This window comes from Cyanistes caeruleus, chromosome 2 (genome assembly GCF_971803275.1).
Source record: "Cyanistes caeruleus chromosome 2, bCyaCae1.hap1.1, whole genome shotgun sequence".
In the NCBI taxonomy this organism is placed as follows: Eukaryota; Metazoa; Chordata; class Aves; order Passeriformes; family Paridae; genus Cyanistes; species Cyanistes caeruleus.
In genome coordinates this window covers 18,295,196-18,322,760 of record NC_141702.1, presented here as the reverse complement: position 1 = coordinate 18,322,760, position 27,565 = coordinate 18,295,196, and the positions used below count along the sequence as shown (strand labels likewise).

The following is a 27,565-nucleotide window of genomic DNA, read 5'->3' as shown; positions in this document are numbered from 1 at the left end:
GCTCCTAGAAATAGCATCTTTCCTTCTTTGGCAAGTACTGACCTGCTGGCCCTAGTGTCAGAAAGAAGTATTAATTATATTGCCACTTTTAATCGCATCAGGGGAGAGGTCAAATCTTAAACAGAACCATAAACAGCTTTACACAAATCAAAGCCTCTCTCTTTTAGAACCTGTTAAAAACTTTAAGTAACAAATTCACAAAATCAATTTTGTTTTATTGTGGTGGGAACTTGGGAATTTTTCTATATCACTACAAGTTATTTGAAAATCAAAAGAACACAATTTACATCTAGAGTGCTTGTCTACTAGCATACTGTGACAGTTAACTAAGGATTCACCAGCCTGGCCAAATTCAAGAGGCATCCTTGGAATTTAAGAACCTGTTTGAAGTTGCCATTTGACTGACCTTTCTTGTCTTTTTAATGCCATGCAAGCCAGTGAAATGAAGAGTAAGGTTCAGCTAAATCCAAAACTGTGCTAAGAGCACTACACATGCACTTCCTGCAATTTGCTTTTCTTCCTGTCGAGCATTGACTCGATCTTCTCGAGTGTGACCCGGCTAGCTCAGTGATGAGGTTTCTCTTCACTCGAGTTTTGAGCCAGCATATGTTTGTGAGATTCACTGATTTTCTTCAAGAATTCAAGTCTATAGAGCGAGTAAAGAAATCAGGGGGGGACTCTCTCTCTGGTTTGCATTCCACAGTTTATTTCTGTGAAGGGGAATCCAAGGGACGAGAGACAAAGGATTTGGGGTCTGGGGGGTCTCTTTTAACAGGGTTTCTCGGAGGGAGGGAACATCAGAGAGAGAACCAATTATTTTTCTCAGTTAGTACATCTTACAAACTTTCTACAAATCAAGGTTACACACACCAAGATAAGAAATAACAGACACCAACTTCTTCAAATGCCCACAAAGGTGTAGGAGTATTCTCCACAGAGGGGCAGCGGAGGAGAGAGGGGGGGCTTGGTTTCCTGGCAACCCAGGGGGGAAAGAAAGGGAAGGCAAGGTAAGCCTGGCCTCTCAGCTTCCATAGCTCAGAGGCATTCTGGGACAGGAAAAACAGAGTTACAAACTTCCGTGTTGGAAAGAAGGGTTCTCTTCTCCCAAGCCCGTGCTTTCCTGGGCTAAAGAAACTTCAAGCAGCTGGAAATGCCAGCGGGGTCCTCTCTTTACTCTATCCGGCCTCTCGCCGTGGGGCTGAGGAGAGAAACTTCAGTAGCCATGGTAACCTGACGCCAGGTAAACAATTAGGAAAAAGAGAAGCTGGGGGTGGGGGGAGGATCACAAATAAAAGATGGGAAAAGATACATTTCAGGCTATCAACTACAACATCTCCCCCTAATTTTTTCCAAAAGAAGGAAGGGAACTTGGTTTTACTTCTTCAAACCAAGGGGAAGGGGTTTGGGGTGTATTGGGATTTGGGAATTCCACAGCATTTATCTGAGGTGCAGGAGAAATTAACTTGGTGGTAGTGGTAACACACAAACGTCGCAAAACAGAAAACATAATCAAAACAACAACAACAATTGCAAAAAACCCTAAAACAGTCCGGAAAACAGAAGACAGCCATCCTGAAAATCCCCTTCCTAAGAAAATGTTCACAAAACTATCATGCTGGGGATGGTTTCTTCCTAAAATACAGGTTAACAAGGAACAAACAACATTAGCTGAATTCATCAATAAACAGATTCAACAGTGGAAAGTCAGGGTAGAATGGAGAATCTGGATTTCCTTCTCCACCCAAATACCTGTTTGATCTTTGAACTTCTGCCACTGAAATATCGGGGGGTCTTGTGGGGTGTTTTTCAATGTACGGTTTTACCCACCTCTGTGGGACCCACCGCAAACCCAGGGGTGTTGATACACAAGCATATCCTCTTCCCCATGTCACTAATTTGTAGGGACCTTCAATTTTTCCACTCTCAGGGTCTCTCATCAGCACTAGTGGATGTTCCTTGAGCTTGTGTTTGCCATGAGGGGAGAAATGCTTAACCACAGGGGGGTTTTGATCTTCCATAGAACAATTTAAAAAATTGAGAGTGAACAGGGCTTTGCATAATCTTTCCTGTGGTGTTAACTTTACTTTGTCTTTCCACTGATTTTTCAAAACTCTTTTGAGTGACTGGTGTGCTCTCTCTACTATTGCTTGACCTGTTGGAGAGTGTGGGATTCCTGTCTTGTGTCTCACTCCCCATTCCTGCAAAAATTCCTTAAACACTTTGGAAATATATGCTGGTCCATTATCTGTTTTAATTTCTTTAGGAATTCCTAGTACAGAAAAAGCTTGCAATAGGTGCTTTGTGGCGTGCACACCTTTTTCTCCTGCATGGGCTGAGGCAAAAATTGCTCCCGAGAAGGTATCAATAGATACATGTACATATTTTACCTGTCCAAATTCAGGAATGTGTGTTACATCAGTTTGCCATACATCACAGCTTTCAAGTCCCCTTGGATTGACTCCAGCACCCAGGGATGGCAGAGCTGAGTGCTGACAGTGGGGACATGTGGCCACAATGGCTTTGGCTTGATCTCGTTTCAGATTAAACTGTTGAATCAGGCCTGGTACATTCTGATGAAACATTTCATGGCTTAATTTTGCTTGTTGAAACAGGTCAGGAAGTCTGGCCAGCCCAACAGGGGCAGCAGCCAGGGAATCAGCTCTGTCATTCCCTTCTGCTATGAAACCAGGTAATTCCATGTGCGACCGGGTATGCATAACAAAGTAAGGATGTTCTCGATGGGACACTGCATAAATCAATTTTGAAAGCAATTCAAACAAAGTTCTGTTTGAGATCTCCTTGAGGACTGCATTTTCTGCTCTGGAAACCACTCCTGCTACATAGGCTGAATCAGTGACCAAATTGAATGGTTCTGAAAATCTCTCAAATGCTCTAACCACTGCTGCTAACTCAGCAATTTGAGGGGATCCTTCCACATAATCAACATCTGATTCCCACTGCTGCGTCTGAGGATCTTTCCAGGTCATTACTGACCTTCGGGATGCTCCAGAAGCATCAGTAAAAACAGTCAAAGCTTCAAGGGGCTTCTGACTCCTCTTATCTTTTGGTACCAAATTAAATTTTGAATTAAACAATTTGTGTGCAGGGGCATGAACTGAAATCTGCCCAGTAAAATTCTCCAGAGCAATTTGCAGGGTCTCTTGATTCCTCAAGAGGTGCTCAAACATTTCCCTGGTCATCTTCACTGAGGAGGTTTCTTCCTCAGAGAGGCTTAGGGGCAAATGTATACATGAAAAATCACAGCCAGCAAGTTCTCTGATTCTCAGCCTGGCCTTTCCAACTAGCTGGGCCATCAATTCCTGTGGCCTTGTAATATTTTTGGACCGATGGTGACTGAGAAAGACCCACTCAATTATTATCAAATGGTCTTTCTGGTCCTTGTCCCACTGAAAAATCAACCCCTGAAGGTGTGGCAATTTCCCCATTACAATAAATTTGAAAGGCAGCTCTGGATGGCATCTATGTGCCTGTCTCTTTTCCATCATACTGCTTACCTTCTCTAAAGCATCCCTGGCTTCTGGAGTCAGTGTCCTTGGAGCACTCAGCTCATCTCCCCCTTTCAATAAATTGAAAAGAGGGGCTAGGTCATCAGTGGCAATGCCTAGCCAAGGCCTAACCCAATTCAGTGTTCCACACAGAGAGTGCAAGTCGGCTAAGGTTTTGGGATTGCTGTTAAAAGCCAATTTTTGAGGAACAATTGTTTTTGCTGTGATTTCCAGACCTAGGTATTTCCAAGGAGGCATCTTTTGTACTTTTTCTTCCTGAAGGGTGAGTCCTGCAGTTGTTAAAACTTCGATCACCCGGTCCAGTGTGGACTGGAGCAATTTTTCCTGGGGGGCACACACTAGCACATCATCCATATAATGCAGGATAATGGCTTCCCCCACCTCAGCTCGCACAGGGGATAACAAGGTGGCAACATACCATTGGCAAATCACAGGTGAATTTTTCATCCCTTGGGGAAGGGATTTCCAATGAAACCTTCTCATTGGGGCTTCTCTGTTGAGGGAAGGCACAGAAAAAGCAAACCTGGGGGCATCTATAGGGTCTAGAGGAATTTTGAAAAAGCAATCTTTGATGTCAATCACAGCCAATTCCCAATCTTGAGGAAGCATGGCAGGGGAAGGCATTCCTGGCTGAAGAGGTCCCATGTCTACAATGACTTTGTTAATTTCTCTCAGATCATGAACTAATCTCCACTTGTCTTTCCCTGGCTTTTTAATGACAAACACTGGGGAGTTCCAAGGGCTAAAAGTAGGTTCAATATTGCCTTGGGCCAATTGCTCATCTACTAACTCATTTAGCGCCTTTAATTTGTCTTTACTCAGCGGCCACTGGGGTATCCAAATTGGGGAATCTGTGGTCCATTCTAGTTTTTGGGTCTGGCGCTTCTCAGTGGCCGCAATCAAAAATCCTGAGGTGTTTTCGGAATTTCAATGCGGACTCCCCACTGGGACATGACATCTCTTCCCCACAGGGGAACCTGGAAATCAGTGACAATGGGGCGAATAGATGCTATTTGCCCATCAGGTCCTCTAATCTGAATGGGTTCCTTTGATATCTTGGCCAATTGGGCTCCCCCTATACCTTGGATGTGGCTAACCATCGGTTGCAGTTCCCATTGTGGTGGCCATCTCCTTTCAGGGATGACAGTCACATCTGCTCCTGTGTCTATCATGCCTGTCATTCCCATGCCTTCCCTACCTTTCTTCAAATGGCATGAGATGATGGGTTTGTTTTCTCCCACTGCTTGAGCCCAGTAGATCTGAGGTGCTACATCGTCTACTGGGATCCCTGATGGAATGGGAATAGCTTGAGCAATTACCTGCCCTTGTGCCAGGTAGAATGGTGGGTTGATGCACCGTGCCAAAAGGATGAGTGCATCTAAGTCAGCTGAAAGAGTGACAGGAGAAATTTCAATCTCTGGGGGTGTGTTTTTTGTGTCCCCAATAACAAGAAACTTACAATTCAGGTCAGGGGTCAGTTTTTCCCTCAGTGGGTCAACGGAAACAACCGTCCAGTGGCGAGACCTAAAAAAATGATCTTTCACAGTAAACAATTTGAGAGGTAATTTTGGCTTCCAATCTTCATAACCCTTGGTGTTATTTCGGTGGCAGAAGTCAGACCTGTGAGAAATGTGACATTTAAGAGTGTTATCACATTCAATTTTCCCTCCCCCTGTGACTTCTATTCCACTTGTGTCTCTGCGCGGAATAGACTCGCGCTGGGTATCTAGTTTTTTTGGTTCTGAGGACCCCCTCCCTTTTCCCAGTTTCCCTGCCCTTGCTTGTTAGGATATAGCACTTGGCAGAACTTTGCAAAATGTCCTGGCTGTCCACACCGATGACAGGTGAACGGTCCCTTCGGCTTGGCTGGTGATGGCAGAGTAGGTACAGTTGTGGCTGCAATCCTTCCTGGGGTTCTCTGGGAATCCTCAGTCCTTGGCATTGAAGTGCTGATTACATCCGTACACATCTCGATTAAAGTTGTCAAGGTCGGTGGTGGATCCTTCGGCAGCACCCGAATCAGTGCTTTGCAGGCTTCGTTCGCATTCACTCGAGCCATTTCCAACAGCAAGTCAGAGTGCAGGGTGGTATTCTGCACTTGTCTTTCAATCTGTACCTTTAATCTATTCACAAAATCTACAAATCTTTCATCAGAACGCTGTTTAACTTGAGCATAGGGAACAACAGATTCAGAAAGAGGAATACTGAAAAATGCTTTCTCTGCAGCTTTCTTTATTTTCTCTCTAACTCCTTTTGGCAAATTTTGGGCCTGGTTAATAGGTTCACTCCAATCACCTTCGCCACATAAGTGATTCATGGTAATTATTTTACCCCTTTCATCTAAAGCCTCAAAATCACTGCTCAGTAATTCTCCCAAAAGGGTTTTCAACAATCTTTTCCAAGCCCCTTCCCAGAGCAAATATTCTCCTGGGGATAGAAGGCAGGAAAACAAATCCTTCAAATCATGGGGGACCAATTGGTTGGAGGAGAGGGTTGCCTTTAAAAGACTTTTAAAAAATTGGCTTTCCTTTCCAAACTCCTTTGCTGCTTTGCATAATTCCATTTTCAATCGAAATGACATTGCATTCCATTCTGGTAATGTTCCTCCCCTCCCATAAGTTACAGGTGCTGCAAAGAAGGCAGGTCTCTGTTCCTGGTTTGTCCCTTCACCCCCTCCCTTCCCCACTCTGTGTGAGCTGGAGGGAGTGACCTGGGAGCCAGCAGCAGAGAGAGGGCAGGCGGGGTTGCAGGGGGGGTAGGAGGGGTCAGGGGCGGGGTGCCTTGGGAGGGAGACACCCCTGAGGGGTGGGGCTGAGGCAGAGGAGGGAGGGTCTGGAGGACCAGGAGGGGGGAGGTCTTGGGGGAGGAAAGGGTTGAAGGGGGGAGGGGAAACAAAGGGATTGTGGGAAGAAGAAGCAACTTGGGGGTCGACCATGTGCTCACCACCATTTTGAAGTTCCTGGGCCCTTTGTGTAACACTTGGGGGGAGACTCACCATGTGGTCTCCTCCATTTTGTGTACCCAAAAGACCACCAGGAATAAAAGGAGAGGAATATTGAGGGTAAAGAGGGGTAGGAGAGGGAGCTGGGATGGGTTTTAGGGAAAGGTTTCCAACAGCTTGGCCAGAGCTACTGGAACAGGGGTGCTGAGAGGACTCCCCCAGCTTAGGGTAACAGGGTTGAGGTAAAGAAACAGGGTTATCAGGGTTAGGATTGGATAACCTTTTTTCTTCTTTTTCAATAAGGGTTAGTCTAATCAAAACAAACAAATGGATTACTTTCTCTGCTGAACTATCTCCAGCATTCACAGATTCAGTCAATTTTGTCCCCACTCTGTTCCAAAAGGAAACAGAAGTTATATCTGCAGGAGACACTTGAGGAAAATTTAAAAAAATCCAATTCACTAATTTTTTCACCTTTTTCTTAGAAAACGGTTTCTCTCCAATTTGCAAAATGCCAATCACTTGATTAAAAATCCCCCTTTGTGCTACAGACAGTCTTGCACCCATCTTGTGATCTCACCTGTCCGTTGCAGCTATTTCACCAACGGCTCCAAACTGCTCTGCATCCAGAAGTTTCACCTGGGATGGGACTCTTCTCTCACCCACTCCCTCTTCACCACTTCCCCCCTTTGGGGAATTCAGTCTTCTGAATGCTCCTGCCGTTGTCTCGCTCTCAAAAGCAGCCCCTCGGTGCACAGGGGTTCTTGCTTTTCTCCCCAACACGTCTTCCACTTAGAACAGCGAAGAGACACTTCTGGGGTAGATGTCGTCCCAGCGGTGGTCAGAATCTCACCTTCCGTGGTTCTTCTGTCCCCTTTATTGAGGGACAGGCCAGCCCCACGTTCTGGGCGCCACCTGACTCGATCTTCTCGAGTGTGACCCGGCTAGCTCAGTGATGAGGTTTCTCTTCACTCGAGTTTTGAGCCAGCATATGTTTGTGAGATTCACTGATTTTCTTCAAGAATTCAAGTCTATAGAGCGAGTAAAGAAATCAGGGGGGGACTCTCTCTCTGGTTTGCATTCCACAGTTTATTTCTGTGAAGGGGAATCCAAGGGACGAGAGACAAAGGATTTGGGGTCTGGGGGGTCTCTTTTAACAGGGTTTCTCGGAGGGAGGGAACATCAGAGAGAGAACCAATTATTTTTCTCAGTTAGTACATCTTACAAACTTTCTACAAATCAAGGTTACACACACCAAGATAAGAAATAACAGACACCAACTTCTTCAAATGCCCACAAAGGTGTAGGAGTATTCTCCACAGAGGGGCAGCGGAGGAGAGAGGGGGGGCTTGGTTTCCTGGCAACCCAGGGGGGAAAGAAAGGGAAGGCAAGGTAAGCCTGGCCTCTCAGCTTCCATAGCTCAGAGGCATTCTGGGACAGGAAAAACAGAGTTACAAACTTCCGTGTTGGAAAGAAGGGTTCTCTTCTCCCAAGCCCGTGCTTTCCTGGGCTAAAGAAACTTCAAGCAGCTGGAAATGCCAGCGGGGTCCTCTCTTTACTCTATCCGGCCTCTCGCCGTGGGGCTGAGGAGAGAAACTTCAGTAGCCATGGTAACCTGACGCCAGGTAAACAATTAGGAAAAAGAGAAGCTGGGGGTGGGGGGAGGATCACAAATAAAAGATGGGAAAAGATACATTTCAGGCTATCAACTACAACAGAGCATGACAAATTAATAGAGCCCTATGAAGTTTACTGATGCAAAGCATTCAGTTGGATTCTCTTCCAAATTCAAATAGATCTTGATAACACTTTTAAGAAATTATGAAATTACCACCCTTCTGGTTTCTCTGAAATAAAGGTGAAACCAATTCAGAAATACACGTCAGCTCTCTGTGCCAAAGCCATTCAGGTTCTCCTGCCAATCACTGAGAAGAGAGCTTATTTCAAGACCTCCCACATCACATATATTATAATCACAACTTATTCCTTGTCCAGTATAGTAATTGCAGGCACAAAACTGCAGATACAGATTGGTAGAAACAACCATGCTATGTGTACCAATCTGGTAGCACACAAACCAGCCTGAGTACAGAAACTGTCAGCCTAATTGTCAGCATCACATCATGCCCAGTAAACAATCTACTGAAAACACTGCATTTTTTCACTGGTATGTCTTCTGAAGTATCCTTTAAATGATAAGGCCAATATGAGTAAAGCTAGAGAAATTGGATACTTGGCTACTGTTTCACTGGGACGTGATGTCAAGATACCGGACTAAGCTACACAAAAACCTAAAAATTAACTCTCAATCTACAGGATTTTTTGCTAATATTCTTCTGATTCAGACATTTTTGGAGTTCTGCAGTATGAAAACTGGGTTTTTCTGTTGTTTTTCTCCTTTGCAGGCAGGCTCACAGATATAATACAAGGAAAAGGTGATCAAGCATACTGTCTATCCCATGGAAACCTGTTCTTTTGACAATTCAACCCAGACTAAAGTTTATAGTCACCAAAGCTGCAGAAGGCTTTACTCAAAGTTCATAGACCACATTTTTTAAAATTGGTCAACACTTAGTACTTCCTTTCATGTTTCCTTCCCTGCATAATTCTAAGTCCTAACTGCTACCAGATACACAAGTGTGTTGAATTTTTAATCTCTGCTTTTATTCAAGCTCATGGTCCCTCAAGAACCTTAGGTCACTTGACCATAGCAGCTTCCCACCCTGTGCTGGAGCTGTTCCTCCTTTCCAGGTACACACAAGCTTTTGCTTTTGTCCTGACTGAGCTGCAAAAGCTTCCCATCTATAAGATCAATGAAAATTCCTAAAAAAGCCCTAACTCAGGAATACCAATACACATTTTCTTTATTCCTTGCTTCTGGTTAACCTCTTGCTAATGTTGCACGCTCTTTCATTTTTCATAATTTAAATTATAAATCTTTAATTTGGCTAAATTAAAAAAAAAAACAAAAAACCAATCTTTAAAATGAGGCTCAAGGACCTGTTAGTCCAAAATTGCATTTCAAACAAAACCATTTTTTTATTTATAAACTTGTTCACAGCTATCATGGTCTTATGCTAATATTCCTGATTAAAGTGGAAAGAATTAGTATGAGCATGTACACAAAGAAAAGCAATACCAAAAATATTATGGCTCTTATTGAGGATATTTAAATAATTTCATTATAAGGAAAACAAACATTCAGCAACTTTCCCCCTTCTCAGTTTTGTTGCACTGATTTAAGCAAGTTAAAACAGGAGACAACCAAATGATCACCAAAAGGTCAAATCATAAAAATATGTTTTCACATGTTAGGGGCTTTAGTAAAACCATCTGAAGTTTCACTGTTTTATTTCAGCTTCATATTGCTTTTCTTCTGTCCATACTGGGGTATTTGGACTTGAAACTGAACTCTTCTATGGTGTTGGAGAAGACAGGGCAAGGGGAGATTCAGTCAAGTGCATTGGTCAGATATTTTGTTCCAGAGCCACAATACAGTGAAATACTAATGTCACCACATGAATGTTCTGATTTTTAAGTGAAAGACCCACATGTCATCCCCTACCACTCTCAAATTAGTTTAATTTCAACTCATCAAAACAAACTCTAACAAAAACCCCACACTTATCCATAAAAATGTAACCATTATAATAGGACTTAGTAAAATGTTCCATCTCCAACATAATCTGCTGATATAGCCCTGATACATCACATACATTTGCAAAATCTTAGAAAGAACAAAAATAGAAACTCATGTCTCAGCCTAGGTGGAAATTGTAACCCATAGTATACTGGATAGAAGAAAAGTAATTCTTCCTCCCATTGGAAAGGTGGTTATCTGTCACCTTCAGAAGGTGTACACTCTATGTTTTCAGGAGAGAATTCAAAGTTCAGAATAACAAAAGTTCATATCGGGTTTACGTTTCCCCAGTAGTTGCAGTTCTGGGTATCTCAAGTACATGTCACAGAGCAGAGACCTTGCTTCTCTGTGTCCTCCTTGCTGACTCCAGCCAAGGAGAAGCTGTCCAAAGGAAGAATTGTGCAGAAGTTGGTGGATTTAGTAGTATTGTAGTTGACCCAAAAACCAAGTTGTAGACAATTCAAATTGGATGCTCAGAATTAGCAAACTTCAATGACAATAATTTATCTCTATTTCTCCTTTTAGAAAGATAAGAGTACCAACCTCCCTCATACGAAAAGACATCTATTTGAAAGACACATGAAACAACAGTGATAAACACCACTGGAGAGACACAATGGAATTAATAGTTGTCTCTCCATAATAAGACTTGCTATAGCTGGCTTGGCTAGCCAGCAATAAGTGAGACCTAAGAGCATGTAACAGGAAAAGTTTTCAATAGCTTCACATGCATACAGGACCGGGGGTGCTCACAGACTGGGTAAAAAAATGGCCATGCCTGTGTAATTAAACACTCTTATCAGGATGGACATACACACAAAAGCTAAGTTAAAACTGTACAGGCAACCTTAATTATGACTTTTTCTGACTTTGAAATTAAAAATGCAGAACTAGATTAAAAGAACATAATTAAGATTGCAATGTCATTTGGCAGCGGTACCTTGTAAAAACAGGCACTACAATACAAAGTGAACTTGATCTTAGCAGAAAAGAGAATCATAAAACAACACATTTGGGTCATTGTATTTTTTGTAATCATATATATAGATGAAGCAACAGCAAATATCAAATTTTAATAAAAATATTATTGATTATAATAATTAATATGCCAATTGTTAATTATAATAATGAAACCATCTTGCAATTATATGAAAAAAGCCATCTTGCAAAAATCAGCACATCTGCTTTTTTAATTAATTATTTCTTTTCAAACTATGTTTTCATTGCTTATCTATTCCACATAAATGTAGTGTCCTCTGGTCTCCTAGTCAATCCATTCTTGTTCTTGCATTATGTACCTACGTTTTTGTTGAAAGGCAGAATCAACACAGATTTTTTTAAAACCTTACTGAAATAAAAACATACTGTTTGATGCACCAGATATATTTCCCAAACTTGACTTAAATTATTCACCAAGTTCAACTGCTCATTCAGTACAATATAGCATTAGTACTGATTGAAAAACCTGTACACATTAGAGAAAACATAAATCCCCCCATGCCCATTCTTGCCCTGGAACAGCTAGGAATGGATGGATGTTTTTTAAATACCCCTAACCAGCCCCAATTCAGCCATCAAGAGCACCTGTGAAGGGTCATAACTACACTCATATTTAAGGCTATCTGAAACAATGGAAAGAACAAATCCTCCCATCTAGTTTTGGAAGTATCTAAAGGAGGACATGAACCTGAACTGATGGCTTCAGGAACATACAGCCACAGCAGAAAGGTCTGAGCAGAAGCTATGTCACCATGAAAACAGTCTGCAAATAGAAACCCTGAGACATTCCTCACATTGCAGCAATTGGAACATAGAAGAAAACATGGAGATTTGCAAGGGAGTATCTGAAAAGAGAAGAAAGCACATAAGCAAAGGAGGGTCAGAAAATCAGACTCAGATAGGAAATAGCTATGTATTCTTTACAATGAGGACTGAAAAGGTAACTGTACATGAGATAAGCCTTAATGGGAACAGGCCAAGGCAATAGTATCATGGCATAATTTCAGACCTATTTAAGAAAACAGCTGAATTTACAATGAATAAGTATTTCCTTGTTCCAGTATGAATTGTATATGTACGTGAATTTTATGAAGGATTGGGAACCCTTATGGATTTCTAGATAGACAAGAGCTTATCTAGGAACATGTATAAAAATTAAGGGCATTTTCTTATCTGGTGCAGTTGTCTGCTACTGCCAGGCCTATAAACAACTCTAGAGATTCATTTAAATTAGGTTGAAAGCTGGAATTTTGACATATAATATTATTACATAGTGTAATATCACCATAGCAAGAATCCATTCTGAGGAATTATCTGAAGCATACTGAAAGCATAAGAAATGTTTCCAAAGGATTCACTGAACAACAGGTATTTTCCTCAGTTTCTGCTGCTAGCATGTCCAGAGACAAAGTGCAGGACATGATCAGTATAGCTGTCAGGTAAGAATACAGTCAAACTAGAACTTGTCTCAAGATGATGTGACTATCTGCAAAACATGCCCCCCTCTCCAGCTGCTCCTATCTCCTCCGAGGAATAGGTTGAAAATACACCTCAGGTTGAATGGCTGACTTTGTAGGGGAATAAATTTTTCAAATTAATTACCTTTGAATTTTGTTGTTTCCCCCCACCCTGTGCAAATTAACCAAGAGTAGTTTAAAATTCTTATGTTTTCATTTAGCTCAAAAATCAGATATATAGTCTGATTCTGAGCAAGTTCAAAAATTTACTTATTTGGTTTGTTGGGTTTTTTCCTGTTAGCTGAAAAGTTAAACATAGTAGGATAATTTTATATTTGAAAGAAACCCTCCTTCCTCCCCTCAAAAGCTATTTCCACAAATACTTACTTACATGTATTAAACATTTACTGCTTCTATGAAAAATTCTGCCAGCAAAGTTTTTCACAAAAGAATGACCAAAGTAAATGGAGGGACACTAACATGGAACACAAGTAAATGTCTGAAAGCATTTTCATGCTGTTCACCCACATTCCCTTATTTGCAAGGGCAGGAGCCATTGTGTCAGCCACTTATGGCAATCAAGCATAATTTGTCACAGATGTCCTGGTATGTTTTGATACAATATGAAATCAGTCAAGCTTCAAACAGGTCTTGGTCACTTGTCTGTTCTTGGGAACACTACTCCAAGGCAGCCTTTAGAGACCTGCACTTTTTATTGGCTTCATATCTCACAAACTAAGTATCTCACCCAGTCTTTTACATCACCTAGCTATCCTTGCTCATTATCTACCTAGGTGTGTTAACCAGCATTTCTTATATGAAATAAAAACATTTTATTCTGACACTGCGGTTACTGTCTCCTAGCAACAGGACTTCTTCTTAATAAGGCACTTGTTATTTTCAGGGGTCTATGAAGAATACTTTAAATATCCTTAGTTTTCTGTATAGATTCCATAACCTGATCAATTCTTTTCCTCATAAATTTGATGACCTATGAAAATGTTTTATAATTAGCATAATAGCAGAATGTGATCTATAAAACACAAATTTCTTTGTACTAATGTTTCATGTCAACACTGCAGTTAAATTAATTGAAAGAAAGTTATTTCTCACCTTACCAGGGATTTCTGTTTAGCCAGTTTTATTCTCATGAGTACAGGGAAGTACAAGCATCTTTGTAAATTATTACAGTATATCACAAATAAACATACCGTAAAAAGAGAGGAGAGATTCATGTTGTACTAGTTCTTTTCAAATAAAAACAGTGATCTTTATGGCTTTGATCAAGACAAAAAAAGTGCATGTTTAAAACTAAGTGACAGTAGAAAAGAAAGGAAAAATCTGAGGAGATAATGGGAAAAGCCCAACTGAAATTACTTAGCATTTTGTTTTAAATTCACCAGATATCTAGATTGCAAGTCTAAGGTAACAGAATACAATATAATTTGTATCTGATGGACTATTTTATTCTTGTAAACTTTTTTGTTCTTGTCAATCTTATAAAATTATACCTTCTCAGGGTAATTGTTGAATTCATGCAGAAATAAGTGCAATGCAATTTTACTTCTAAAGACAAATCATTCATTTGTGAGAAATGAGTTTGAAAAAATATAATGAAGGTATTTATTACTTCAATAATTTTTAAAATTGGTCAAGGTGTTCTAATGTTCATATTTTGGTGACAATGTAGACATCATTGCAATTGTCACCTGCCAAAGACTGAATATCCATATTAAAGTTATGCATTTCACTAATGTACCAAGTTGCAATGTCAATTTGCAAGCTGTCTGACTGATGGTTTATCTTCTTTGATGGACCTAAGGTACATCAATATGCAGAATGAGTCATCTAAGGAGAGGAAAAAGCAGCCAGAGGACAGAACTGAGCTACTGTCCAGCTCCAAATACCCTGAACTACCACAAGGTCACGAAAGGCTGCTAGGGAAGAGAAGGCTCCAGAGCAGCTGAACAGCCAGGACAGTTTTCTTCATTCCAGTACTGAAAAAGGTGATAATGAGTAGTCCCTCTGGCAGAAGCTTCCTTTGGTGGCCTCTGACACCTTATTAACCCGTGTTGCCCTGATCCTGGAAGACCACAGGATGTTGGAGGGGGATATCTGGAATGCTATGTCACAAATGCCCTTTTTTCCTCAAGAAGAAAGAATTTGCTAAATCTGTAAGGCTAGCTGTGGGTGAGCTAAAATGGCACTGGGGGGTTGAGTTGAGAAGTACTGCGAAGTCTCTTGTAATAGAGGGAGATTCATGCTTCAGTTGGCCACATCTTTTTCAAATCTCACCCTCCAAAGTCATCAACTTGACTGGGTAGCTCGAAAGGTTTTTCATTCAACAGAATAATTGGCACAAACACTGTGCTGTGTAAGCTAGTCTCACAATAACATAAATCCAATCCACTGAACTTTTCAAATTACATACTTTAAAAAAAATACAAATTGCCCAACAATAAACACTAGTTCCCTAAGTAACAGGTGACACAAATTGAAGATATTCATATATAGAGGAAAAAAATCCTTAAGTATTTGAAATATAACTGAAACCCAGTGGAATGGATTGTAAGATTAAGACAATGAAATTCAAGTTTACTAGTGACACAGAACACCACTGTGTCTACATTCACCTTTTAGCAGATAATGTGGAATTTAAGAACTACAGCACACAAACCCAAACAGGATGCAGGTCATCCACTCCTTTCAAGTAGCAACTATCACCAGAAAAACAGATAAAATCTTTCTTTAATGGCTGCCCATGTTGTGGAGTATTGGGCAAAAATATTCTTATATTGAACGTAATTCTGGTAAACAGTTTACACTTAGATTTTTAAAGAAGCACACAATTTGTTTAGTGAGCATATGCAACAGCAACAGAGATAATCCAATACTGAGTTCCACTGACAAAAGAGTTAAAAATTGACTTTAAAATTTAGTGGCTGGTTTGAAAAATAGTTATTATGTTGTGTTTATTTCCTTCAGGCAGCATGTGGATAGAATACAGCAAGAACTTGTAAAAGGTAATGTTTCATGACTATGATTGTGATATTTAAATAACAATTATTGTTATTAATAATATTAAAATTGCTTTGAAAGGACTGATGGAAGGCCACAAATACATTTATATAAATATATATAAATATATAAATAATGAGAATGTAAATATAATGACAGTAGAATCTACTATTTTCTAGAAGATACAGGGCTTTCCAAAATGTTGTTAACTATTGATAAATCTCCTGGAAATATAAGGTGATTTGTACATGATTACAAATATATAAAAATTGGTTTCATTGTTAGAAGTCTAAAAAATTTCTAAAAAAAATTGGGAAGGCGGTGCTTATATGACTTCTATGATATCTAAATAGATAATTCAAAAATAGAGACTATCAACAAAAAAAAATAGATGTTAAAAGATAAAACTATTTCAGTCAACAAGTTCCATGGTAACTAGGTCTTCCCAATTGAATCACTAACCTTTTCTGACAGATACGAGTTTAGTAATACCATTTCTGTTGATAAAACACTTAGATTAAAAAAAATAAAATTGCTTAGTACTATATGACATCTTGATTTTAAAATCTTACTGTTTTAAAAATAACAGTATACACAAGTAGCAACATTTTACCTGTACTGAGGGTCTCAAAAACTTACTTCACCAGCACATGTGAAAATGAAGTGACTGGCAAAACATCAATGAACTGGACAACTAAACAGTGAGGTTCTTCAAAGATCATTTTTGGTCTAATTCTCATCAATATTTTTAATCAATGATTTGAGGATATTTTTGATGAATGAGAATAGAATATATCTGGCAGTTAAATACATTAGTTGACAGAGATTCATGGAGTGGTAAGTAATGAGGGAGCTACTTACTGCTACAAACAATCTGCATCACTTGCTTAAGTGGACACAATTAATGAAAATGCTTTAAATAGACCTCAACACAAGCATACAAAATTCCTCTGTGAAGAAACAACACAAGTTACAGTTAATGGCCAGGATTTTTTCAGTTCACTCTTTTTACTGAGGAGAAGACAGAAAGGATCTGGTTTTACAGGATGAGTTTTTTTCTCATTTTAAAAATCAAGCTGTTTGCAAAGAGATTACATTTAGACAAACAAGAACAAAACTATCCTCAGTGACTTAAATCTGAAGGGACAAGAAGAAGAATAACTTAATAGTCCCTGTTCTACAGGGAAGTTTCCTGAGCTTCCCATTTTCCCTGAGTCTGGTAATGTTCTGGATACTTTTTTTTTTCTTTTTTGGTGGGGGAGGTAAATGGGCATTCTTCTCCTAAAACTTTGGTCACCTATTCCTGTGTTTTTGTCAGCCAGAGAAGAGCCAAGAGATGTTCAGCTGAGAACACAACTCTGCACATACTTCCTGTTCACGTGCTCCAACCAGCCAGTGCTCAGCCTGAGACCTAAGTTCAGAGCATTTCAAGGTGAGTGCACAAAAGCCCATCACCACCAAAAGCACATCACAGCAAGGACAGGACGAACAATGTGGAAGCCCAACACAAAAGCTCTGTCACAGAGTCATACAACTGCTTTAGTTGGAAGGAACATTAAAGTTCAAACTCCCCTGGGCAGGGACACTCAATGTCAAAGGCAAAAAAACAAACCCTGCAGTGCTTAGGTCCAGACACCTGAAGTACCAAGTGATGGGAAATAATATACTTGAAATTTCACTTTACTGTATTGTCTAGTTAATTGCAAAGACATAAAATAATCAGTACTACTCTTACAAAAACATTTGTAAAACAGAGAAGTTTACTCGACAAGACCTGAAAAAGTGGCTTTCTATATTTTAATGAGAAATTCACATTCTAAGTCAGTTTACAAGGTTCCTAAATTTGGCAAACATAAAAGCAGTATTAACTGCAATAGTATTTGACAATTTCTGTAAGTTCCCAACGGTTTGAAATCTTCAAATGAGTAAGAAATAGATAGAAAGCATACAACATAAAAAAGTTCACGTATACAATTACTGGAAGGCATGTCTACAGTATGAGTGGAGAGGGCTTAAACATCTAAGCAAGTGCCTGACCATGCTCATTTATTTACTTTGCACAGCAACAGCCAGGTGCACTAACCTTGGTCCAAAAGTGTTAGTGCAGCACTTCTCTTCAGCAAATAAACCTCCTCTGGCAGAGCTCGGTACTCAGGTGCAGAGCCCACTTCCATGCCTATTTCACTTCTGTCCCTGGTACTGTCTCAGATGTTACCTGGGGTGTCTCTGCACTGCAGGAGATTTATTGACTTGATCAAGAGGTGGTGTGACTTACACTATAAAGCACTGACTGTGAAGGAGAAGGATGTCATTCTAGTCCTCAACCTAAAACCTAATGTGTTTTCCCATCTTTTTGTGAGCATTGCAAGGAAAGCAGAGCTGTGCCACACCCAATTAACATAATCCACGGGGAAACAAAACACATGCACTGATGGAAGCAGCCATTATTAGCTGCATCTGAAACATTCTTCCTTTTGAATTAAAGACAATGTCCAGTTTCATTCCTATATTTAAGTATTTCTTTATTTGCCTCAAAAAAACAAACAAAAAATACCCCAGCAGATGTGAGAAGGTCGAAGCAATGTGGAAAAATCTAGTAATTAGTTCATTATAAGAACAAAGTTAATCAAATAAGTGTGTTATTCTACAAATTTCTCTTCTCTGGATGAGAATCAGTGCAGAAAAAAAAGTTTCTCCACCAACAAGAGCGGGACCAAGGTTTAACTCAGAATGTCTGTTAATCACATGGACAGAGTAAGATTTATCGTGTCTTTCATTTCTTACTTTTTAAGACTTTGGGATTAGTTTTCAGGGAAGACACTCAATTTAGGGGACTGTTACTTAGCAACCATAATCTGTTTTAAAACAAAGCTGCAGCCTGTGCTTTTTTTTTCAGCAAGGAAATAATAGATCTCTGTCCTTATGTGCTTCTTACCAAATTAATAGCTAAGCAAACACCTAGACTGAACATAAAGGAAGGCTCCAAGCAAACTGCTTGTCAAAGAAGCATCCTTACATTGTTTGACCCTTTCCTTATTTTTGCAATCATGGCAAAGAAAGTCTCAGTTCTTAAAAAAAACTCCAACAAAATTATCTGAAGAAAATGTCCTCCAGACACTGGAAACTGGCTGATACAGAGGAGCCATGCCCATGGATGTGGGAAATATGGTTTTGAAAAAAAATGGGAAAAATAGGTACCTGGTGGGCTTTGTTCTCTGCAATAAAAATGCAGAAGATAGAAAGAAAAAACAGGGAATTTGTAGTACCTAACTCTCAAAATCAAGTATCAGAACAACTTTCTTTCTCTACCCATCTTAGACTCAAGCAGAGACCCCACAAAGCTGCCAAGCATACTGGAGCTAAGCTGGCCTCAGTTGTATACTCTGAAAGATTTTGGTGCTCCTTGTCATTGTACATAAAATCCTGAGCTACCCAAAGGCTTCAAGAAAAGGACAAGGCAACAACATATGGCCTAAACAGACTGTTCATGTCTTTTCCTAAACAAGGCACAGCTTCACCTTAGACTGACCTTGCAATTACAGGCTATGGGGAACAGTTAGGCACTTGAAAACAGCACAACAAATGGCACAGACAGGGAAAGACTCAGAAATACTGAATGCAGAGAGCCCTCGATAGGTAAGCTGTGAATTCTGGTTGCAGTGTCTGAGACAACCCTGCTCCACTCAGACCACTTGCTATCGGAATCTTAAAATGCAGCCTGGAACCAGAAGAATCCTTTACACTACTCCTTCCTTTGCAGATGAAACAATGATAAAAGTTCCTCCAGAGATGAGATTCTAGCAATTTGAGGACATGATTCTGAAAAAAAATAACTCTCCAAAGTGATAAATTTAAATAACTGCAAAGTAAGCAAAGTGGGTTTATATCCCAGCTTCCTCCAGCAGCAAGAAGAGAATTTGAACAGTTTTTCCAGAGCAATTATTGAGTAGCTGAGGAAAAATTGCAATGCCACCTCAAATAACTCATGTCTATATGACTCAGTTCAGGAATATTAATAAAATCCACACATCCAGATCCTGAATTGATTAGAATTTAGGAGATATGGGATTCTGAGCAATAACTTCCCAAATTTACCATAACTATTCTGCACCTAGTGTCATTCATGTGGGGCAAAAATAACTTGTCAACTCTTGACAAACCCCTAAATCTTAAAAATATGCTATTTTAAACTGTGAATTTGTTTTGGCTTTCTTAACTAGTCTTGAGCACAAAAACTTAGAGATAAGAATGTCCTTGTATCACTCCTAGACTAGGAATTGGAGCTGATGTATGATTTCTTTTAAAAGTACAAACATTAAGATACATGTATCTGATGTGCATCAAAAATAAACATAATGATTATTTGCAAATATGCCAAAATCCAAATTAATCTTGTAATGTAGTGGAAAAAAATTATATACACTGACCAATTTACAGGACTACAATCACCAACAAATATGACAAGTAATTAGCATTTCTTACCAGAAAACCAATACCCTTCTTTTACCCCCTCTAAATCAGAACTGGCTTTACATCAAGTGCTAGAGCTTAGGAAAGCTAAAATATGTTTTCCTCTGTCTTATCCTTGTGTTTCACTGTGAAGGGGTTATTTCTCTCAGGAACACAGTAACAGCTGCTGGCTCTTTCCTCCATGATTTCACATGACACATTTCTCACTGGAGCTCTCAGCAATTTATTCTTATTGCCTTACTGCTTTAAGGTTTTTTTCAGCAAGTTCAGTGTTGTATACATAAAAATTAGATATGAGGAGTGAGGGAAAAATCTCTTTAATTCAACAGATTGCATGAAATGCCTCTATGACCAAAGATGCTACTACAGCCATAGCTGAATTTTGGGTGCAGGGGAAGCATTTATTTTATTTCATTTTTTTAAAGGTGCAATATGTGCTAGACAATGTTCATGTGGAGCCTAGTGATTTTAAAACTGCCATTCAGTCTCCCACCTCCATCAGATCAGGTCAAGAATCTTGGATAATTTACCTCAATGAGACAGGAAAGAGGTCACCCCAAGGGGGAAAGAAAGCCCATAAGAAAGATTGCTACACAACCACACTGCTGTGTTAGAGCACACGGCTGCTAACAGAGACCATTAGCCAGGGTTTGCTCATATTAGTACAGCTAAAAACCATGAGGATAAAATTCAGTTCATGACACAGCATCCTGATTCAACTTTCACAAGTTTTTGACTATAATAAAAAAAAAAAAGTGTTCACATTTTTATATCCTAAAATTAACATTACATCAATTAATTACAGTTTGAACTTTGAGGACTCTGAGCTGTTGCAGCCAATGACAAGAAGGGAACCCCCAAGAGGCCACTCAACCCTTACTTGTTCATTCAGAACATAAACACTAAATCTCATTGATCTTCTGATCAGTACAAATTATTGGTAAGCTTTGCATTAAACCAAGTTGTTGTAAATTGGAACTGACAGTATCATCACTGAAAGAAATGCATGAACTCTGTGTTTGCCAAAGTGTGACCTCCTGGACAAGTGGTGTAGCACTGTAGCACTGCAAGAATGGAGATTTTTAATCCAACTACCACTCCCAGGCAAATTATTTCAATCACACAATTAACTTTACTAAATAACATTTTTTCACACTAAACATGTGCTGCGGCTTAAAAATTAAATAACCCAAAAGGATATCAAGTGCAACATTCCCAATCTCAAGCTCACAAGACTCACCTGCATCAGAACATTAATGCCCTTCCAGCCAGTCTCCTTCAGTGAAACCATCCTCTACAGGATGGCAGCTGTAGCTCACACACTAGCTTGCATGCCAGAAGGATGAAAATTTGAAAGAACAAACACAGAAATTAAATGTGAGTGTTAAGACCAGAGAAGAAACCCTATTAACAAAGTGAGTGACAAGAATTTTTGTATTACAGGAAGCAGAGATTACAGAACATAACTGGCAACTGATTTGAGAAGCTGACATGATTGCTAGGTTTGCTAACCAACCATATATGAACATCTTCCTCTGGTTTTGTCATTTTGTTGGGGCTTTTTTTGTGTACTTGGAGATTACACATACTGTTCCTTAGCCAGGGTGCTGTGCCACCACCTCAATGGTAAAGAATTACTTAAGAAAGTCAAGAAAGAAAGAAGACAGAAAAAAAGAGTTAATTAATCCTTCAAAAGTTTTTTGTTGATATGGACCAAGAGTGATATTCAACATGAGGCAAATAACATGGTTAAAACTATAAATAAGGAAAATTGCTTTGACAACCAAAGTTTTTATGGAAATGTGGGAACTGGCATACCATATCTGAAAGGCAAGCATGTACTTGGGAAGAAACCAGGGACACCTAGAGGTGTTTCAATTGTAGAAATTTGATGGGTTTGTACATTATTTTCCTCTTAAAACAGTTAATAGGAATCATGTGGTATATTCACATACAAACATATTAATTTAATTAGTGACATGTTTATGTTACATTATCTTATAATCAAAATAGTTCACTTGAGTTTGAAAAGTCAGAAGAAATCCTCAAGATACATCTACAGATGAACTGAAGAATTTTGCCTTTGGTTTGTAATTAAGGGATAGAGCCAGTAAGCACTTTTGGAATTTGAAAGATTGGCACAAAAGTCCCGAGTTATTTTAGGTTCCTGTGTTACAAAGTAGATTTGGGAACCTTGTTCGGGGCACACCTCCCTCCCTCCTTGAAGGATAACCTAAGCAGAGCCTACCTGGCATCCTAAATGACACCCAGTGGTACTTGTGCAAAAATTATTCATCTCTTTGGGCCACAAACAGAGCAGTCAGAAAACAGGACATGACTGCAGGCACAGAGCAGGAGGCAAGGTTTTGTCTTCTAGCTCCTGCTGCTTTGGGTTAGAATAAAAATCTACCTGGTTTAATAATCTATTTCCTGCTATGTTCAGTAGACCATAATTAAAGGAGAATATAAGAAATGGGTGAGAATAAAGTGATCCTTCCTGGCCTATAGTGTGGATTGCCCCAGGTTAGAAGGGAAAGGGCATTCTAAACCAAAGGTTGCAACAGTGGCAACTTTTAACAGCCGAAGTACTCTTCATGAATTCTTCATTAATTCCATTATTTTGTCTCTCAGACCATAATATATGACCAAGTTTCACAATTTCATCTGTGCAGAGTAACATTTTTCTAAATTTGCTTGCCTCTCAATTCTTCAAGTGTGTGTAGTAACTGTTTCCTCCCTTCCGTGTGTTTTTATTGGACCCTGTTGAGCACAGTACCAGCTCCTTAACTCTTGACGATCTCTCTTACCCTTCTCTAGTTCACCTAACATCTCTTTTGAAGCACAGAGACCAAAGCTGAGTCTGGAATTCCAGATATGATACACTGCAAATTTATACTGTGAAGTAATAAGGGTTTTTGTTTTACTCTTCATTCAGAGATTAATATTTCCTAACATCTGTCATTTTAACCTTTTCTGAGCAGTAAGCTCAGTTCTTGGGGTGAAGGGAAAGACCAAAATTCCCTTTTCTGTACTCTTTTTCCACACCTCCACCCCCTCTTTATTTTCAGAAAATAGTGCTAGAAAAAAAATAGAGACAGTTCAAATAGTCTCTTCATCCTCAAATTCAAAAACTCAGTACTGAAATAAAAGCCCCACAGGCAGGAAAGCAAGTAATTCTGATAATTTCTCCTTGTTGAACTAAGGAGCTATTTATGGTGATAGTCAGACATTACCTGATAGAGCACTTTTCTGTAGTAAAATGAAAACTCAACATTCAATTTTCTGAGGAAAAAAAAAGACAGGGGGAGGTGATCCAGCTTCTACATCTGCAGCTACTCCATAGCTCATTCAGCAAAAGATCCAAGGACAAGATACAGATTCCATCACATTTCCATTGACACCAGATCTAAAAACTTTAGAAAATACTCAGTTTAGATATTTTCCAAACTGATTTAAAAACAGTAGTTAAAAAAAACCCTCCTCCCCACTGAAATTTTGCACCTCAGTCTTGGGGCTTTGGTTACAAGGACAAGTTTTTAGAAACACCAAGATTACATCAGACAGCTTGACTGATCCCTTTATGATGCTAACGGGGAAAGTGGAGCACAAACTAGAGTCGGGCATCTACAGTCAAGAAGCCATTTGGAGCACATCAACAACATATTGACTCATTCTGGACAATGCTGCATATATATATATATATATATATATATATATATATATATATATATATATATATATTCTCACAGGTCAGTAGATGGCACTCTCTATATTTACTATATTCATGTTTTGCACACTTGTCAAAGAAATGCTGCTTCTCCTGGAACAGCAGTCGTAGATCACAAGTCCTTAGACAGTTTCCCTTAGAAAGGAGCTCTGTGCTTTATCTACTTAGTGCAGATTTCAGTTTTCCCATGGCACACAATCTGGTCAAGTTTGTTGATTAGGACCAGTAAACCCATGGAAACATGAATTGCACATATGGTCTGTACTTTATGCAGTTAATGGACAATATACTCTCTCATCTACAGTGTAATGGGCCTCAAAATTGGCCCTTTCTACAAAGGCCAAAAATGGTTCAGCATTAACAAAGCATCTGCATATGACAGCAAAATGAGGTCCATGTTAAAAACAGAGACCTCTTGGTTTATCTGGTTGGGTCACTATCCATTTAGAGTCATATTGACTTCATTTAATTGTATTTCATATTTGTAAAGACAGCAGGGCCATGGGAAGGCAGGCATAATGCCTTTCCTGAGCACATAAGGTACATAAAGATCCTTTAAACTAAAATCACTAGATAAGGTTTTATTTACAAAAAGAATAATAAACTAGCTGGAAAAGCTAGCAGTTCCACAAGACACTACAATCCAAAAATAGCTCAGAAGAGAAAGGGTATCTAGGGCTGAGGGCACCTGGAGAAGGCAGGCAGGTCTGGATTCCCTGTGCATCACTACCCTGCTGTGCAGAGCACTACTCTCATCTGGTCAGGACTGCAAAGCATCACACCACGGAAGGAGTCTCACCTGGGGGCACTCGGTTTCTATTAAAGCCCACTTCACACAGCAAGCTAAGAGTCATGAATACTGAGCAAGTCTAAATCCTTGTTTATCCTCACAGATCAGATGGGAGCAGAAACAAAGATGAGAATACACGTTTCTTTTTTATTGTGCACTGTTATAATAAGTGCCACCCCATCAACCCAATGGTATGAACACATAAGACCAATATAATCCTTTAATACTCCCTTTTTTGAAAATGTTTCTAAACTATAATAATATATTAAATTTGATAAATACAATTACTACCAGCATTTAATTGATTCTTGATTACAATCAATTATATTTCTGAAACAATCAAGCAACCTACAATTAAAAGTAATTTATTCATTAGCACACCCCTACTAGACAATTACAGAAATGCATTATGTATGTAATTAGATACAAATACTGTTCATTATTCCACTTTTTATTCTATTGTTGCAAAGCTACACATGTAGAATCTTACTCTCCTTGCTTTCTATTGACATGGAGATTGCACTTATTTTATTTACCTAATTTCAACTTTGAAATCAAAACCTGAAAGAGACTCAATCCCTACAAAAACAGTGATTAAAACTCATTCATTTGTCATATGGCTGAAAAGCAAAGGTAACAAAATATTTTCTAGGGGAAAATATCCTACTTGAGTTGAAAAAAGCAGCTGTAAATTTTTAGAGGTTTCAAAACCAAAAAATTATAATTTCTATGTGGTAAGGCTCTTATATAAGACTTTGAGGGTAAGTATGAAAGAGGAGTTAGTAAAATATTACTGTGATTAGAGCTGCTTCCGAGACCAAAACCAACTAAAACCAGTTCAGAATTTGACAGTCATAACAATGAATTAGGGATCTGATTTTCAGATGTTCTAGTTCTCTACATATTTTACAATTACACTTATGGCTATGATTGTCCAAACTTGCTTAGAAAATGTAATAAAGTCCACAAACCAAATTCCATACCAAAATAATGTAATAATGTCATTAAATCCACACCAAAACACCACAGCCACACCTGGTCAGACCAAAGAAGAAAGGAGAGACTGGTGAGAATGGGAAGGGGCACCTCTGACCTGAGAGAAGAGAAAGGTATACTGGAAGCTCACTGAGCAAAGCATGGTGGCTTGTCTGCTAACTGATGAGAGTACTGCAATAATTCCAGAAAGAAAATGCAAAAGACCATGCAAAAGACTTCATAAAAAAAGTCTGCCAGACCTGTTGCCACAGGGGTCTGAAGCAATGGCTATTAAGACCTCCCTTCTGATCCCTCATGTAGGGTGACTGCTACATGAATTTAAACCCCAAGATTCCTAAAACAGTGACCAAATTAAAAACCGAAGCGACAAAAGTCTTCAAATTTCTATGCTTAAGTTGCAGCAACCCTCATTTTTCAACAGCATTACACTTTACTTTCACTTACTTTACAGAAATATTTTACATATTTATCATTACAATGATCATTAATAATTGCTTGATGTACACACACTGGCATTAAAAAAAGAAAAAAAAAATATTAGAGTGAGTTACTATCTATTGTTGCTAGTTTCACCTTTCTTCATGAAAGCTATGTAATAAAGCTCCCAGGGTTAATGGAGAAAAAGTTCTTTTTTTGGTAGAGCTCCCAGGCAAACCCCTTCTCTCATCTTCTGTAGCCCTGGTGCGTTCCTTAAGTGAGCTGACTAAACTTCCACTCTCATTAGCTGGACAAATGACAGAGCAGAAAGATAAGATATTCAATAACTCCTCGTGCTTGCACTCTTTAAAAGTTAGATACTGGGAATGGCAGGGAGTGACAGGAAATAAGTGATTATTGCTCCATCCATAGAGACAGGTAAAGATATAGCACCCTTGTGGTTATCTCAGATGCCATCACAAATGATTGTAATTTTTAAGACACTCTGATGATGCTAAATCTTCACTCATTCCTTCAAGCCTGGATGAATAATCTAGAACTTTGGTTATCTGTGTGTTTCTTGTTTTGTTACACAAACTAGTCAACCACAGTCAGAAGCAGACACTTGGAGAAAAAAAGCAGCAGAACTTAAGATAAAGAGAATAAATCAATGAGAAATTATCATCATAGTTCTTCAGCAGCCTTGGTGCTGAACGATATGTCCCTACTTAATCTGACAGTCAACCATGAAAAGTATCATAGCAAGGAGAATCCCACCAGCTGTTTTTTTTTTTTTCTTAATAACAGATGCCCTCTCAGATCCTATGAAATGAATAAGATACTTGAAAATAAATCTTGAAATGAAAAAGAATGGGCCAGCTACATGCAGCAGAATCTGTCCATATATTACACCTCTACCAGGCACTGCAACTCCAAAACAATTGAGGTCAGAAAGGCAATCAAGAAAACCCTCAGGCACAACAGAAGCTTTCATGGAGAAACAGCTATGTTATAAAGCAATCACTGACCAACTACAAAAACACAAAAAAATATATTTAAATGATCATACATTCATCCTTGAACCTTCTGCATTGTATTTGACTGAAATGGACAGATGTTATATCGGGTTTATGTTTACATGTGTTCAGCTTTTTTGACTGATTTGTCTCCACACTCTTCAAAAGCTAAAAGCTTGCCACATGCTTATCTCTCTGTGGTTTCTCCAAGCAAAGGAAGAAAACTATTTACCTCACTGAAACCTTGATTTAATTCTGATGTTTAGACTGAGTAGGAATTTCTAAGCCCCACGTTGGTTCAGTTACACAGCTCCAATGAAATCAAAATACACTAGTCTAGCCTGCAGTCCAATGTTATTCCTCATTACATCTGGCCTCACTTACAAAACACTTCAAACATCATCTGCAAAGAAGCACGGCTGCCTTCAAAGTCATTAAGTCTTAAAAATCAGAGGAAAGTTCTTCCAAGCGTGTTTATTTGATCCAAAACATTAACATGCTGACAGCTGTTGAGCTGCTTCATTTAGCTGTCACAACAGACCATGGAGCACCATAGTGAAATGGACA

General features: G+C 39.2%; 1 long non-coding RNA gene across 1 annotated transcript in view; it reads left to right on the top strand.

Moving 5' to 3' along the window:
- Window positions 1-1,030: 1,030 nt before the first annotated feature.
- Window positions 1,031-27,565, top strand: part of LOC147654646 (uncharacterized) — an 837,032-nt gene continuing 810,497 nt past the window's right edge. Inside the window, exon 1 of the long non-coding RNA XR_015282794.1 lies at window positions 1,031-1,240. This is a non-coding gene — a long non-coding RNA (uncharacterized LOC147654646). The remainder of the gene's footprint in view (window positions 1,241-27,565) is intronic.